Genomic DNA, 15,361 nt, shown 5'->3' with positions numbered 1-15,361 from the left:
CCGACCTACCCGGGGGAGGTGCCGGGGAGGCACGCGGACTACAAGTCCCTACAGCGCGGGCGCCGCGGCCGCCGTCGCCGGGAGCCGGCTTCGCGCTTCCCGGGCACCGCGTCCGCGAGCAGGCCGAGGGTGTCCGCGAGCCGACGCGCGGCGACCTGCGCGCGCTACCCCGCCCGCCCGGAGGGCCGCCCACTGCGCCGCGGCGCCGCGAGAAGTGCGCGCGCCTTGCGTGCGTGGAGTTGCCAGGGACACAGCGGCGGCTAGGTCGGCCCTTTGTGTGTATTCCCAAACAGAGGGCGCACCTGTCTGCTCCCCTCCCCCCCCATCCCCCACCCCGCGCCCGGGCCTCTTCAGGCGTTTCCATGGAGGTGGCTTTAACGGCTTAAGCAGAAAATAGAGCTAATTGACGAAGTCTCAGGGAACTGGCACAGTGCAGGACGACACAGGCTGTCCGTAAATCGACCGTGGACTGCTGATTCCTATGAAAAATTAGAAGTACAGCTCCCTCACTAGGGCAAGATGATACCTTTGCCACAGACTTTGTTCACCCCCGCCCTTGTAGCTGCGCCACCCCAGCACAAAGTGATATCACGGGTCGGAAAAAATTAGAATATCTTTTCAGATATTCAGAATATCTTTTCTGAAAAATATCTTTTCTGAAAAATTCGTGTTGTAATTGCTGGATAACATGCTGGATTTGCCATGGGTTCCAGTGGTGTTGGAGGCTTCCAACTCAACTTTCTACCCATCAAAGTGGAATGACACGTTACGCTTTAGAACCCAGAATTCATTCAGCGTGTTTCTGTGGCACCAGAACCCATTTGCTACAATACGACCATGTCAGGTGTCCTAATTATCAAAATACATGGTTAATCATCAACTGAACTCCTGTCTTGAGGCCTTGTGGGGCAAGAGAGGAAAAGTGTAGGGTTACCATAGGTTTAGACATGAAGTTAAGTAATGGGAGCAAAGCAGGCCAGATGTTAAGAATCCATCGCAAACTACTGACATTTCTGTCTTGGAAATTTGTTTTCAGGGGCGCCTGGGTGGCTCAGTTGGTTAAGCGACTTCCTTCCGCTCAGGTCATGATCCTGGAGTCCCGGGATGGGACGAGGATGATTCCATCAGGCTCCCTGCTTGGTAGGGAGTCTGCTTCTCCCTTTGACCCTCCCCCTCCTCTCTCTCTCTCTCTCATTCTCTCTTCTCAAATATATAAAACCTTTAAAAAAAAAAAAAAAAAAGAAAGAAATTTGTTTTCAGTACTTTGGGTGCAAGCAGTTAATGACACCTGCATTGGTTTCCTGGGTATTTCTAATTTTGAATCCTCAGTGTTTAGAGTCTATGTCTAATTGTGCTGTTTTTCAAGAACACAAAAGTTACTGTGACCTAAATGAATTTCTTCCCCTAATATTAAATTTTGTACATTTTGTAGAAAACGACTTCAGAATCATTCTTTAGAAAAATCTAGTTTCAAATCAAATCTACTGCTTCTCTTTCCTTAAAAATAATTATTTTGCATATATATATTTCTTATTTCACTCAGAAAGAATTACACCAAGTTTGCCACTACTTACAACAGGGCTTGTTTGGTTTTTTTTTAAACGTTTTGCCCTTTAATGGGGCTTCTTGCTCAGCGGGGAGTCTGCTTCTCCTCTCCCCCTGCCCTTACCCACCCTTCTCATTCTTTCGCTCTCTGTCAAAAAAATAAAAAAAAAAAAAACTTAACATGTTTTGCCTTTTAAACATACAGAGGAATTCAAAGTAAAATCCAAACTGTAGAGCTTAAATATTGGCTTCCTGAAATGAGTAGGTTCTATAGTATTAGTATTACAAGCAGCAGACTTTCTAATATGTCAAAAGAAAACTATGTCTTTTCTAATATATATTTTATTATTTCTTCAATAAGAATTTCTAGGGGCGCCTGGGTGGCTCAGTGGGTTAAATCCTCTGCCTTCGGCTCAGGTCATGATCCCAGGGTCTTGGGATCTAGTTCAGCATAGTGCTCGCTGCTTGGCGGGGATCCTGCGTCCTCCTCTCTCTCTGCCTGCCTTTCTGCCTACTTGTGATCTCTGTTTGTCAAGTAAATAAATAAAATCTTTAAAAAAAAAAATTTCTAAAGCTAACCTCATGTTCAGTATGTATTCATGGGGAATCTACTGTATATATCATGTTAAGATTGCATTGGTGCATATCTTTAGGCCATATTAGAAATGTATATCTGCAGGAACTTCAGGTTTGAAAATTTATCAACCTTGTTTTGTAGTTGAAATGTTTCAGACACGTGGTGGCTCAGTACTTGAGCATCTCACTCTTGATTTCCTCTGGGGGCATGACCTCAGGGTCCTGAGACTGAGCCCTGTGTTCGGCTCTATGCTCCAAGGGAAAGGGGGAATCTGCTTGAGATTCTTTCCAACTGCCCCTTCCCCTGTGTACATACTCTTTCTCTAAAATAAATAAATAAATCTTTTTTAAAAAAGGAAAAGTTCATAATTACATTGCTTTGATCTTTTTGTAAAGATTTTGTTTATTTATTTGACAGAGAGATAGAGAGTACCAGTATGCAGAGCAGCAGTCGGAGGAAGAGGGAGAAGCAGACTCCCCGCCAAGCAGCAAGCACTTTGCTGAACTAGATCCCAGGACCCTGGGATTATGACCTGAGCTGAAGGCAGCCACTTAACCGACTGAGCCACCCAGGCGCCTCTACATTGCTTTAACTTTTTTTTTAAGATTTTACTTATTTATTTGACAGAGAGAGAGAGATCACAAGTAGGCAGAGGGGGGGGGGGAAGCAGTACTCCCCACCCAGCAGAGAGCCCGATGTGAGATTCCATCCCAGGACCCTGGGATCATGACCTGAGCTGAAGGCAGAGACCTAACCAACTGAGCCACCTAGATGCCTCTACATTGCTTTAATTTTTAAAACAGCATTCAAATACAAAGTTTTGCTCACATTTATATGCTTAATAATTTCATTTTGGGTGGCTGTATTTCAAAGCATATTTTTTATTTTAAAGCCCATCTGATTTTAATCTTATTTAAATGTACTTACATATGTATTTTTAATAAAGTAATATCACCATCTTCTAAAGCCCCAAAATTCCTGTGAATACTTTGAAAAGAAAAGGAAACCAGATATATTCTTTATTGTACCTACCATGTCTTTATTTTCCATTATAAAAATTTAATTCACTGACAATAGTATAATCAAAATAAGAATGAACATGATCATTTAAATAAACATTCTAGTATAGAACCTGACACTAAAGTGTACTTTCAACATTTTAAAACAAATTCATTAAATACTAAGAAAACAGAAGCTTGTATCAGAAATCATCAAAATTCTATGTTGTCTTCTAAAATTTTGGTTTGTTATCAGAAGTATTAGAAGAGTAATACATCTCCAGTGTTTCCTACATTTGACATCTTGGCAAAATTACTGTTCTCACTCCTGCTGAATGAGTGAAGAACAGCGTCACTATGGTTTGGCTGCTTCTGTTTCCAAAATTAGAAGTGAAACACCTGTTGTATCTGACCCTGGGCCTGTTAAAGGAAATCCTTTAGGTATTTAGAGACCTAATCCAAGACAGACCCTCTGTAGGCCAAATCCCCAAATATAGCTCAATGTTCAAATGAGGTTAAAGGATCCTATGACTTTAAACCAGACCCTTATTTACAGAAATTCACTTTCAAAGGAACTTGTTAACATTAATTTCTGAAACTTTTTTTTAAAGATTTTATTTATTTATTTGACAGAGAGAGATCACAAGTAGGCAGAGAGGCAGGCAGAGAGAGTGGGGGAAGCAGGCTCCCCACGAAACAGAGAGCCCGATGAGGGGCTCGATTCCAGGATCCTGGGATCATGACCTGAGCCAAAGACAGTGGCTTTAACCCACTAAGCCACCCAGGCACCCCCCCAAAATATTTTAATACAGCACAAATTATTCAGTTATTCTACATTTTCTTACCTCCATGAAAAGGATCAAATGAATAGTGGAGGTGGGACACCTTCTCCCAAGACAGCAAATATTTCTTCTTACCACTGGAAAGTGTTTCAAGGTCATGCTCCACTAGCCCTGACAGAAAAAGGCAGACACTTTCCTATAGTTAAATAAAATAATTTTTTTGTTTGTTTGTTTTGGCTTATTATCTCTCAAGCTTAATTCAAGAACTTATAAAAGAGAGAGAGAGAGAGAGATAAAGAAAAAAGGAGGGAGGAAGGGAGAGAAGGAGGACAAATGGGTGTGTCCCTGGTGCCAACTGACAAGCAAGTGCCAGGTGAGCAAACCTAGAGAAAGATCTTGCAAGAAGTTTGGTTGGAGATCCCAACAGCTAAGGTGGCTACGTCCTTTCCATCCCACCCTCAGGCTCCATAGGGCGGAACATCTCCCTCTGGCCATTTTAGCTAACTACCCAGGTGCTTTGCTGCTTGACTGCTCTGTCAGACTAAAGCAGGTATATGCCACGAGACCCTTGCCCAGGCCTGGTATGAATACCTGGAGGAGACGAGAGGGAATGCCCATCTGTGCTTCACGGAATAACACTGAGTTCCAAACCACAGTGCTTGGACTGTAGTCCTGAAACCTTATTATCACTATGATTGGAAAAGTCAAATGATGGAATTTGAGAGACAGGGCGGGGCGTCATAGGGGATAGGGAAGGAAAAAGTGAAACAAAATGGGACCAGGGAGGGAGACAAACCATAAGAGACTCTTAATCTCAGGAAACAAACTGAGGGTTGCTGGGGTTTGGGGGTGGGGGGATAAGGTGTCTGGGTGATGGACATTGGGGAGGGTATGTGCTGTGGTGAGTGCTGTGACTTATGTAAGACTAATGATTCACAGACCTGAACTCTGAAGCAAATAATACATTGTATGTTAATAAAAATAAAATAAAATAAAGTAAAATATCTTAATTTTGAAAAATTTTAAAAAAGGGTCAAATGATGGTTTAGTTTCCTATCATAACTGTCACTTCCTTGTGAGGTGAGCACACGGCATTGCCCAAGCTGGAAAGACTATGCCATCTCACAGTAGCCTGAGGCTCTTGTACAAACAGCTAATCAGAGTCCTTCATCTCTCTAGATAAACCTCCACACATATCCAGTCTTTTTATTTACCTCTCCTTCCATTACCACCTCTCAGTTCCCATCCTCACCAAAGCAAACTCATAAAGTCACATTGCAGAGAATTAACTTTAGATCTCCAGTGGGATTATAAATTCTTTGTAGCTTTGTAGAATTTAAGATTATTTTGCATTTCCCAACTATCTAAGAACGTTTTCTTTGCATATTTGGATGAATATTTCAACAAATATTCATTAAATATTTTTATGTATTTCCAATTAATCTCTTAATGAGGAAAATATTTAGAATGAAATTTTATAATTATGCAAACTATAGTTTGCTGGGTGAATAAGCATCTGCCTTAGTTATTAGACTCAGGTCATGATACCAGGATGCTGAGACTGAGCCCAGAGTCAGGCCCCCTACTCAGTGGGGAGTCTGCTTTTCTCTCTCCCACTACCCCTCTCCATGGTTCTTGTGAGTTCTCTCTCTCTCTGTTTCCCACTTTCTCTCTCAAATAAATAAATAAAATCTTTTAAAAAAAATTAAAAAGTTTAAAAACAAGGATTTTGAACTTCATCCCAGGTTTCTTGAGCTAGAGTCACAAGGGATAGGACACAGGAATCTCTTTTATCATTTTCCCCAGGTGATTCTAAAGATCAGCCAGCAGGTCTGGGAACATCTGAAAATTGGGATGGTGGCAGGGGACAGTGTACGCCATTCAAGAAAAGGAAATCATGGACTTTTAAATTAATGTGAGAGGAGGAAATAAACTCCCAAGTTTATAATTCCTAGATCATCATGAAGAATTCTTAAAAGACTCCAATTTTAATGTTGTGCTCATTATTTTATACGGAATACTATCAGACAAAGATATCTAAAGGTCAAGTTACATTTCTTTTCTTTTCTTTTTTTTTTTTTTTAAAGATTTTAGTTATTTGACAGAGATCACAAGTAGGCAGAGAGGCAGGGGCAGGGGGCTGGGGGGGGCGGAGGCTCCCTGCTGAGCAGAGAGCCCAATGTGGGGCTCGACCCCAGTATCCTAGGATCATGACCCAAGCCGAAGGCAAAGGCTTTAATTCACTGAGCCACCCAGGTGCCCCTCAAGTTACGTTTCTTAAGACGGTTGCAAAATGCAGGATCAATATTTTTGAATTAAAATAATATATAATAAGGCAAAAAAAAGGAATATATAATAAGACATCATTCATAAAAAATACAAAAATGTTCAATAAACCAACCAATATTGATATAGAAAATTCTACTCTTAAAACTGGTATAAAAGTTAAGTAAAAATAAATTTTAATGGCTTTATGGCGGATGCAATTGACACACAATAAATTGTATGTATTTAAACATTTTTTTAAATTTTTAAAAAATTTTTTTAATTTATTTGACAGAGAGATAAAGAGCACAAGTAAGCAGAGAGGCAGGCAGAGGGAGAGAGAGAAGCAGGCTCTCTGCTAAGCAGGGAGCCCGATGCAGGGCTCAATCCCAGTTGAGTTGAAGGCAGACGCTTAACCAACTGAGCCACCCAGGCGCCCCATACTGTATGTATTTAAAGTGTACAGTAACTCTTTGGTGTACTGTATGTATATGGCCATGAAACCATAACCACAGTCAAAACAGTGAACATAACAATTATTCCTCTAAGTTCCCTCTTGCCCTTTGTAACCCTTTACCCCCATCCCTCCTAACCCTCAACTCTCCATGTAACTACTGATGCGCTTTCTGCTACTGCATTAGTCTACTAGGGCTAATAATAAAATACCACAGACTGGTGGCTTAAACAACAGAAATTTATTTTTTCACGATTGTGGAGCCTAGAAGTCCGAGATCAAAGTATGCTTAGAGTTCATTTCTTTTGAGGCCTTTTCCCGTGATTTATAGACAGTTATCTTCTCCCTATGACTTCGCAAGTTTTTCACTCTGTACCCATCTGAGTAGAAATTTCCTTCTAGGAAATTATTAATCAGATTGGATTGGGGTTCACACTGCTGACTTCGTTTTAACTTATTGCCTCTTTAAAGACCCTATCTCCAAGTACAGTTACATTCTGAGGTAATGAGGATTAGAACTTCACAGCTTAAAACAGTCGCTGTATGTAAGTTTGCATTTTAGAGGCTTAAATGAGTGGAACTCTTTCAATATGAACTCTTTTTTGCCTGACTTCATTTAGTCAGCATAATTACTTTGAGATTGATCCTTTCTTGTGCCAGTAGTTCGTGTCTTTTTATTCCTGAGTTTATTTCACTGTCTGGACCCACTACACATTGTTCATCCATTTCCCTGTTGTTGGACATTTGGGTTATTTCCAGTTTGGGCAGTTAAAAAGAAAGCTGCTGTGAACTCCACATTTCTCTGAGGCAAATTACTGAGGAGTATAATAGCTAGGTCATATGGTAGATGTGTGCATAAACTTTTTTAAGAAATTGCCTGTTATATGGTGATTTATTATAAGAAATACACATTTGGTCTTTGTCCCTCTCAGTACCTGGCAAAGAGATTCTAAAACCGTTAGAATTTCCTAAGTGAAAAAAGGGATAAAGGTGTCTTTGTTATGTTAATGAGGTGGCTTTTGGGCAGTCCCTGGGTAACCTAAGGAAGAAACAATAAAAAATGGAAGGTTAGAACTTTTAATTCCACCCCCGCCTCTGGGGAGTAGGCACAGGTTGAAGATTGAGCTTAATCACCAATGGCTAATGATTTAATCAATCATACCAGATAATGAAATCTCCATTTAAAAGACCAAAGGATGTTTGGAAAGCTTCTTTGTTGGTGAGCACATGTAGACTCAGGGAGAGAACTCTCAAGAGCATGGAAGCTTCATGCCTTTCTTCCTATACTTTGCTTTACACATCTCCTGCATCTGGCTGTTCCTTGTTACCATTTTATTTTATTTTATTTAAAATTTTTTTTAAGGTTTATTTATTTATTTATTTGAGGGAGAGAGCAGAGAGGGTTTGAGGGAGAGGGAGAGAGAGAATCTCAAGCAGACCCTACGCTGAGCATGGAGCCTGATTCAGGGCTCAATCCCAGGACCCTGAGATCATGACCTGAGCTGAAACCAAGAGTCAGGCACTCAACGAACTAAGCCACCCAGGCACCCCCCCTAGTTAACCTTTTATAATAAACTGATTATCTACTAATTAAAATGTTTCCTGAATTCTTGGAGCAGCTCTAGCATATTAGTCAAACTCAGGGAGAAGAGTCTTTAGAACCTCCGGTCTGTAGCAGATTGGTCAGAAGTACCAGTGACACCTGGTCTTGTGACTGTGTCAGAAGTGGGTGAGCAGGTGAGTGACAGTCTTGTAGGACTGTGCCCTCACCCTCTGGGATTGATATTATCTTTGGGTAGATAGTACCTGAATTCAGTTGAATTACATGACATTTAGCTGGTATCAGAAAATTGCTTGGTGATGTGAAAAAAGCACACATTGGACTTGGTGCCAGAATCACACTGCCAACCTGTCTTCTAAGTAGGTTGTTTCATTTTACATTCCCACCAGCAGTTTATAAAAGTTCCATTTCCTCTACATTCTCACCAACACTTGGTATGGTCATACATTTTAATTTTAGTTATTCTAATAGGTAAAGTTACATCTCATCATGATTTTTTTTAAGTTTTACTTTTTGTTTTAATAATTTCTACACCCAATGTAGGGCTAGAATATAGACCCCAAGACTGAGGATGAAATACTCTTCAGACTGAGCCAGCCAGGCACACCTCATTGTGATTTTAACATGGATTTCCCTAATGATAAATAATATTGAGTGTCCTCAGTATGCTTTTATATTGTCTGTGTATCTTCTATGGTTGAATATTTATTCAAATATTGGGGGGGTCTTTTAAAGTTTGTTAGATGGGATCAAAGCAGCATTTAGCTTCAGATCCCCACTCCAAGGCAAAACCTTTCTGAGTATTGTACCCTGTGTCCCAAGAATTTTAAAGTTTTCCAGTCTGACTGGTGGGATACAGGACTCTTCCATGTCCTCTGTTTACACTGGGCATTATTCTCTCTAATCTTTTCAGGTAGTTCTTTCCTTGATCTTGGATAGTTTCCTCCTATCCATGCATTGGTAAGATGGGACTCCATAAATCTGCCATAGTTCTTTCTCTGTGTAGCTCTCTCCTCTCTTGTAAACTGTCCAGTGAATTGTAGCAGCCTTGGTCTTTCCGGACTCTGTGCCCCATCTCCTCAGCTTGGGGAGTCCCTGGGCTTTGCTTGAGTTCTCTGTCCTTATACCATAGCCTGAAACCTCTCTGAAAACATTAAGCTAGGATAATCATTGAACTCAGATAATCTATTTCCCATCTTTTAGTGACTATTGTCGTTTGTTGTCTAATGTCCAGTGTCTTCGTTTAATGTCCATGGTTTCATATGCTTTGTCTGGATTTTTGGTCATTTTAGGAGAAAAGGTAAATAAAATTCTTTGTGATTCCATCTGACATCCAAAGTAATAATTTGAAAACAAATACAGAACAACACAGTGAGTATTTCTATTTTTTTAAATAGATTCTTCAGTTTGGGTCACCAAATAAGTCCAGATTTTCCTGATTTTAACTCCAAGAGTGCTGTACAATGTTGGCTGATCCTAATCATCTCTGCATCTTTTTCTGTCATGTCTTCTTGAGGCATCCAGCCTATCTTTTAGAAATGCCCTTAGCTTTCTTTCCACCATGTGGCAATGGACTATCACAAATTAGTGTATACAAAGATCATTCTTGGAGCACCTAGGTGGCTCAGTCGTTAGATATCTGCCTTTGGCTCAAGTCATAATCCTGGGGTCCTGGGATCGAGCCCTGCATTGGGCTCCCTGCTCAGCGAGAAGCCTTCTTCTCTCTCTTCCACTCTCCCTGCTTGTGTTTCCTCTCTCACTGTCTCTCTCTCTCTGTGTCAAATAAATAAAATGTTTAAAAAAAACAAAAACAAAAAAAAAATCATTCTTCACAAACTTCTAATTTTGAGAAACTGCCTCATTACTTTTATATTTTGATCCACATTTGTTCATCAGTTTGCATGAATATACTTTTACTTGAAGATTTGTTCAGCAAATCTTGCAGTGACCAATTCACAATATACACAAAAATAATGGTAGTGTAAGAGGAACAAGGGTTTAAACAAAGGTTGACCAATAGAGTTGTAAATGGAGAGAAAAGTTTTCCTCAAAATAGAGGAAGTGTATATATGGGATACATACCAAAGACACATTTTTACTTTGAAAAAATAAAATGGGAAAAAAAAGAAAACAGAAAAAAATGGAATCCTTCAGAAAATTCTAAGATTTAATAAACAAGTTCAGCAAGGTTGCAGGATACAAGACCAATACAGAAATTAATTTTATTTCTATACATTAGCAATAAACAATCTAAAAATGACATTAAGAAAACAATTCTATTTACAACATCAAAAATAATAAAATCTTAGAAATTAAGAAAAGAAGTTTAAGACACTCAAACTACAAACATTGCTAAAAGAAACTAAAGGAGGCACAGATATCTGTATCAAAACCTATATATGAGTATTCGAAGCAGCATTATTCATAATAGCCAAAAAGTGAGAGAAATCCCAATGTCCATCATCGACTGATGGATAAATAGGTAAAATGTGTCATATCCATATAATGGCCTATTATTCGGCAATAAAAAATAGAGAGGTAATGATACATGTTAAAAACATTGTGTTAAGTGAAAGAAGTCAGTAACAAGGGCGCCTGGGTGGCTCAGTGGTTAAGCCGCTGCCTTCGGCTCAGGTCATGATCTCGGGGTCCTGGGATCGAGTCCCGCATCGGGCTCTCTGCTCAGCAGGGAGCCTGCTTCCTCCTCTCTCTCTCTCTGCCTGCCTCTCTGCCTACTTGTGATTTCTCTCTGTCGAATAAATAAATAAAATCTTAAAAAAAAAAAAAAAAAGAAGTCAGTAACAAAAGACTACATATTGTATGATTTATAGGAAATCTCCAAAAGAGGTCAAGCCATAGGGACAGAAAGATAAATGTTTGCCTCAGGCTACAAGTGAGAGGTTAGGAAAAAGTGTGAAGGAAGTACTAATGCATGCAGGGTTTCTTTGAGGGTGATGAATATTAATTTTTTTCTTTTAAAGATTTTATTTATTCGACAGAGAGAGAGAGAGAGAGACAGTGAGAGAAGGAATACAAATAGGGGGAATGGGAGAGGGAGAAGCAGTGGGAGCCTGGTAAGGGACTCAATCCCAGGACCCTGGAATCAAGACCAGAGTCAAGGCAGACACTTAATGACTGAGACACCCAGGTATCCCAAGGATGATGAATATTAATTAATTGTGGTGATAGTGTCATAGCTTTGTATTAAAAATCATTAAATTGTAGGGCGCCTGGGTGGCTCAGTGGGTTAAGCCTCTGCCTTCAGCTCAGGTCATGATCTCAGGGTCCTGGGATCAAGTCCTGCATCGGGCTCTCTGCTCTGCAGGGAGCCTGCTTCCTCCTCTCTCTCTCTGCCTCTCTGCCCACTTGTGATCTCTCTCTGTCAAATAATTAAAATCTTTTAAAAAAATCATTAAATTGTACAATTTAAGTTGTGAGTTATGTAATATGTGGATTATAAAGTTGTTTAAAAAAATTTTTTTAGAAGAAATTAAAGAATGGAGTACCTGACTGGCTCAGTCAGTAGAGCAATTCTTTTTTTTTTTTTTTTTTTTAACTTTTCTAAACCTCAGTTCCTCATTTTTCTTTTAAAGATTTCTTTTTAATTTATTTGACAGAGAGAAACACATTGAGAAAGGGAGCACAAGCAGGGGAAGTGGGAGAGGGAGAAGCAGGCTTCCCACTGAGCAGAGAGCCTGATGCGGGGCTCGATCCTAGGACCTTGGGATCATGACCTGAGCCAAGGGCAGTTGCTTAAAGACTGAGTCACCCAGGGTCCCCTAGAGCAACTCTTTTGATCTCAGAACCATGAGTTCAAATCTCATGCTGGATGTGGGGCCTACTTAAAAAAAAAGTATAAAAAGAAACAAAAGAAAACACAAATGCATCAAAAGATATCACATATTCATGGGTCAAAAGACATATTATATTGCTATATTATAATATATATTATATTATATTGTATATATTATATTATATATATATATTGCTAAGGTGGTAATACTCCACAAATTCATCTACTGACTCAACACAATCCCTATTTGTTTCTCCAAAAGCCATATAAATAACCAATAAGCACATGAAAAGATACTCTTTATTCATTATGGATATGTAGATCAAAACCACAGTGGAATACTACTTCACATCCACTAGATTTGGTTACAATCAAAAAGACAGCCAGTCACAAGTTTTGGTAAGAATGTAGAGAAACTGGATCCCTCATACACTGCTGAAGACATTAGAAAACAGAAACTACCACACCACTTCGCAATTCTATTTAAGTAAGGTATATTCAAGAAAATTAAAAACGCATGTCCTCACTAAACTTGTACTCTAATGTTCATACAGACATTATTCATCATAGCCAAAACTAGAAACAATGCAAATGTCCATCAAATGATGAATGAGTAAACAAAATATGAGATAGCCCTTTAATGCAATTCTATTTTAGTAATAAAAATGAAAGTTCTGATGTATGCCACAAGATGAATGGACCTTGGAAACATTATGTGAAGTGAAGTAAGCCTGTTACAAAAGTCCACATGTAGAGAGTTCCATTCACTTGAAATGTTCAGAATAGGCAAATCCATAGAGACAGAAAGTAGTTTTCTTTGCAGGATGCAAAGAATGGGGAGTGAGTGCTAATAGGTATGGTTTTGGAGGGGAGATGAAAGTGTTCTAAAATTAGATCATAAAAAAATAAAAAACAAATAAAATTAGATCATGGTAAAGTTTGCACGTCTCTATGACTATAGTAAAAACCTTGAAATTATGCTCTTTTAAGGGGTGAATTTTATGGCATATGAATTACACTTTAATAGAGCTATTACAAACAAATAAATAAAATGGAGTATAAGTATTTAAAATAAACTTTAAAAGCCAAAAATGAATGCATTTTACTATGATTTGCTTTCAGGGCTACCACAAGGTTCAGCTTTATAAAATGACTAAATTTTATTCCTGCGCTAAATTTTATGACTAACTTTTATTCCTGGGTTTCCTGCGCCCAAATTTACTGTTTTCTTTCTTTTTTTAAGATTTGTTTATTTATTTGAGAGAGAGAGAGAGAGAGAGCTAGAGAGGGTGAGCGAGCCCACTCGTGTGTGGGGGGAGGGGTAGAGGGAGAGAATCTTCAAGCTGACGCCGCACTGAGCATGGGGTGACATGGGACTTGATCTCATGACCCATGACCTGAGCAGAAACTGAGAGTCAGCTGCTCAACCAACTGAGCCACTCAGGTGCCCCAAGAAAAAATTCTTTTTTTAAGGATTTTATTTATTTATTTGAGAGAGAGCATGAGTGGAGTAGGGGCAGAGGGAGAGGGGCAAGCAGACTCACCACTGAGAAGGGACCCTACACTGGGCTTGATCCCAGGACCTGGAGATCATGACCTGAGCCCAAGTCAGGTGCTTAACCAACTGAGCCAACCAGGAGTCCCCAAGGAAAAAAATTCTTAAACGATGTCCTTTAGCTAGATAGCTCACCGGACTGATTATTTATCTCAGCCCCAAATGCACCCTTTCAAAGCTTCTGTATTGATGCTGCCGCTGGGACTGTGCTGATTACCTTTCGCAGACTCCTTTGCCAGCTGGTGTTAAATTCTGCCGGTCCCAGAGCCAGAGTAGAAGATGGGTGGAGGAAGAAGACTTCTTTCTCAATTTGGAGCTGTTTCTAACCGTGTTGGCCAAGCTTCTGTCAATTGCTTCAGCTTGATCAGCCCCTCAGAGGTAGCCCAGGCCACAGACACTTCTCAGAGGCCTGATCCAAAGGTTCCCTTCCTCCTCGGAGTGAATGGTAATCCCGAGATCTTCTCTTCTGTTTCCCCAGACCTAGGTGTAGCTGCTGCTTCTGCCTTCAGCTCTGGATGGTCTTCTTATTCCACTCTTGTGTTCAGTTCTACAAGCCTCGAGTAACCAGTTCTCTCTGTAAAATCTCCCTGTTAACATACTCCCTGTTTTTCTTCATCTTTTGTCTGCCCCCCGCCCCCGCATTGGACTCTGATGGAGACAATACTGTGCTCTGATAGTTGTAACATGGAGGGGCATCTACTTCTGAACAGAAGACTGAACCAAAAAGGAAAAAAAAATTGCTAAGTTTTGCTCCTCAGTTCAACCCCTTACTATCTTCTTTTTTTTGGGGGGGGGGGTGGATTTAATGTCTGATCTTATTTATTTGTCACTCTTAGAAAATCTCATTTTTGACTGGACTCAGACTTAGAGGTAGAAGCTCTCAGCGAGGACAGCCTCCGTCTCTTGGCAATCTGTTCCTGGCGTTTTTCTTTGGCCTCCTTCATTCTCTTGGTCAAAAGTTTAGCATATCCTGCAGCCTCTTCCTTGTTTTTCTTAGTGCGCTGTTTCTTCAGAGCAATACGCCGACGTTTGTGTTGGAGGACACGTGGAGTAACAAGACGCTGTATCTTGGGCGCTTTGGTTCTAGGTTTCTTACCTTCTTTGTTTAAGGGCTTTCTCACAACATACCGGCGGACATCATCTTCTTTAGAGAGATTGAAGAGTTTGCGGATTCTGCTGGCTCTTTTGGGCCCCAGGTGTTGAGGCACAGTAGTATCAGTGAGTCCAGGAATATCCTTCTCCCCTTTCTTTACAATGACCAAGTTGAGAACACTGAGATTGGCATCCATGATGCAACTCGAACAGATTTGCACTTTCTCTCTCCCGTCCTCCTTGGTCTGTAGCAGGAATACCCCTTATTCAGCAGCAGGTGGACACGGCCATGGGTCAAGACACCTTGCTTCATGGGGAAGCCTTGTTTGTCATTGCCACCACTGATTGGGACCACATAACCCTTCCATTCTTCACCGAGGGCGTCCGCAGCAACTTCTGTGGCCATAGGCTTCTCATAAAAGGTACGAAGTTTGCGTTCATCGTCCACTTCAATGAGTTTCTGGCAGCCAGTAGCTGGGAAAGAGATGTTCAGCTTCATCCTGAAGCAGTCTACCGCTTCTGAGGCGCCACGAAAAAGAGCAACCCTTACTATCTTCTTAATTAAAAATTTTTAATTCATCTCAGTTTGAGCATGTCATACTTGTTTTTCAACCTGCCTGCACCTATAACCACTGATAAAGCCTCCTATTCCAGTGAATGAATTTCCATATAAAATAAACATCTGAGTTTCTTTCTCTTAGACTATGTAGCACATTTTCATAAAAACACAAATCTACTT

General features: G+C 40.3%; 1 protein-coding gene and 1 pseudogene across 1 annotated transcript in view; both read right to left on the bottom strand.

The window, feature by feature from the left end:
- Window positions 1-133, bottom strand: part of OTUD4 (OTU deubiquitinase 4) — a 47,135-nt gene extending 47,002 nt beyond the window's left edge. Inside the window, exon 1 of the mRNA XM_059176140.1 lies at window positions 10-133. The gene's annotated coding sequence lies outside the window, so the exon portion shown is untranslated. The remainder of the gene's footprint in view (window positions 1-9) is intronic.
- Window positions 134-14,331: 14,198 nt separating this feature from the next.
- Window positions 14,332-15,136, bottom strand: LOC131819978 (small ribosomal subunit protein eS6-like; annotated as a pseudogene).
- Between the last annotated feature and the right edge of the window lie 225 nt (window positions 15,137-15,361).

The sequence above is a fragment of the Mustela lutreola genome, chromosome 1, assembly GCF_030435805.1.
Source record: "Mustela lutreola isolate mMusLut2 chromosome 1, mMusLut2.pri, whole genome shotgun sequence".
Lineage (NCBI taxonomy): Eukaryota > Metazoa > Chordata > Mammalia > Carnivora > Mustelidae > Mustela > Mustela lutreola.
This window is presented reverse-complemented; position numbering and strand designations above follow the sequence as displayed.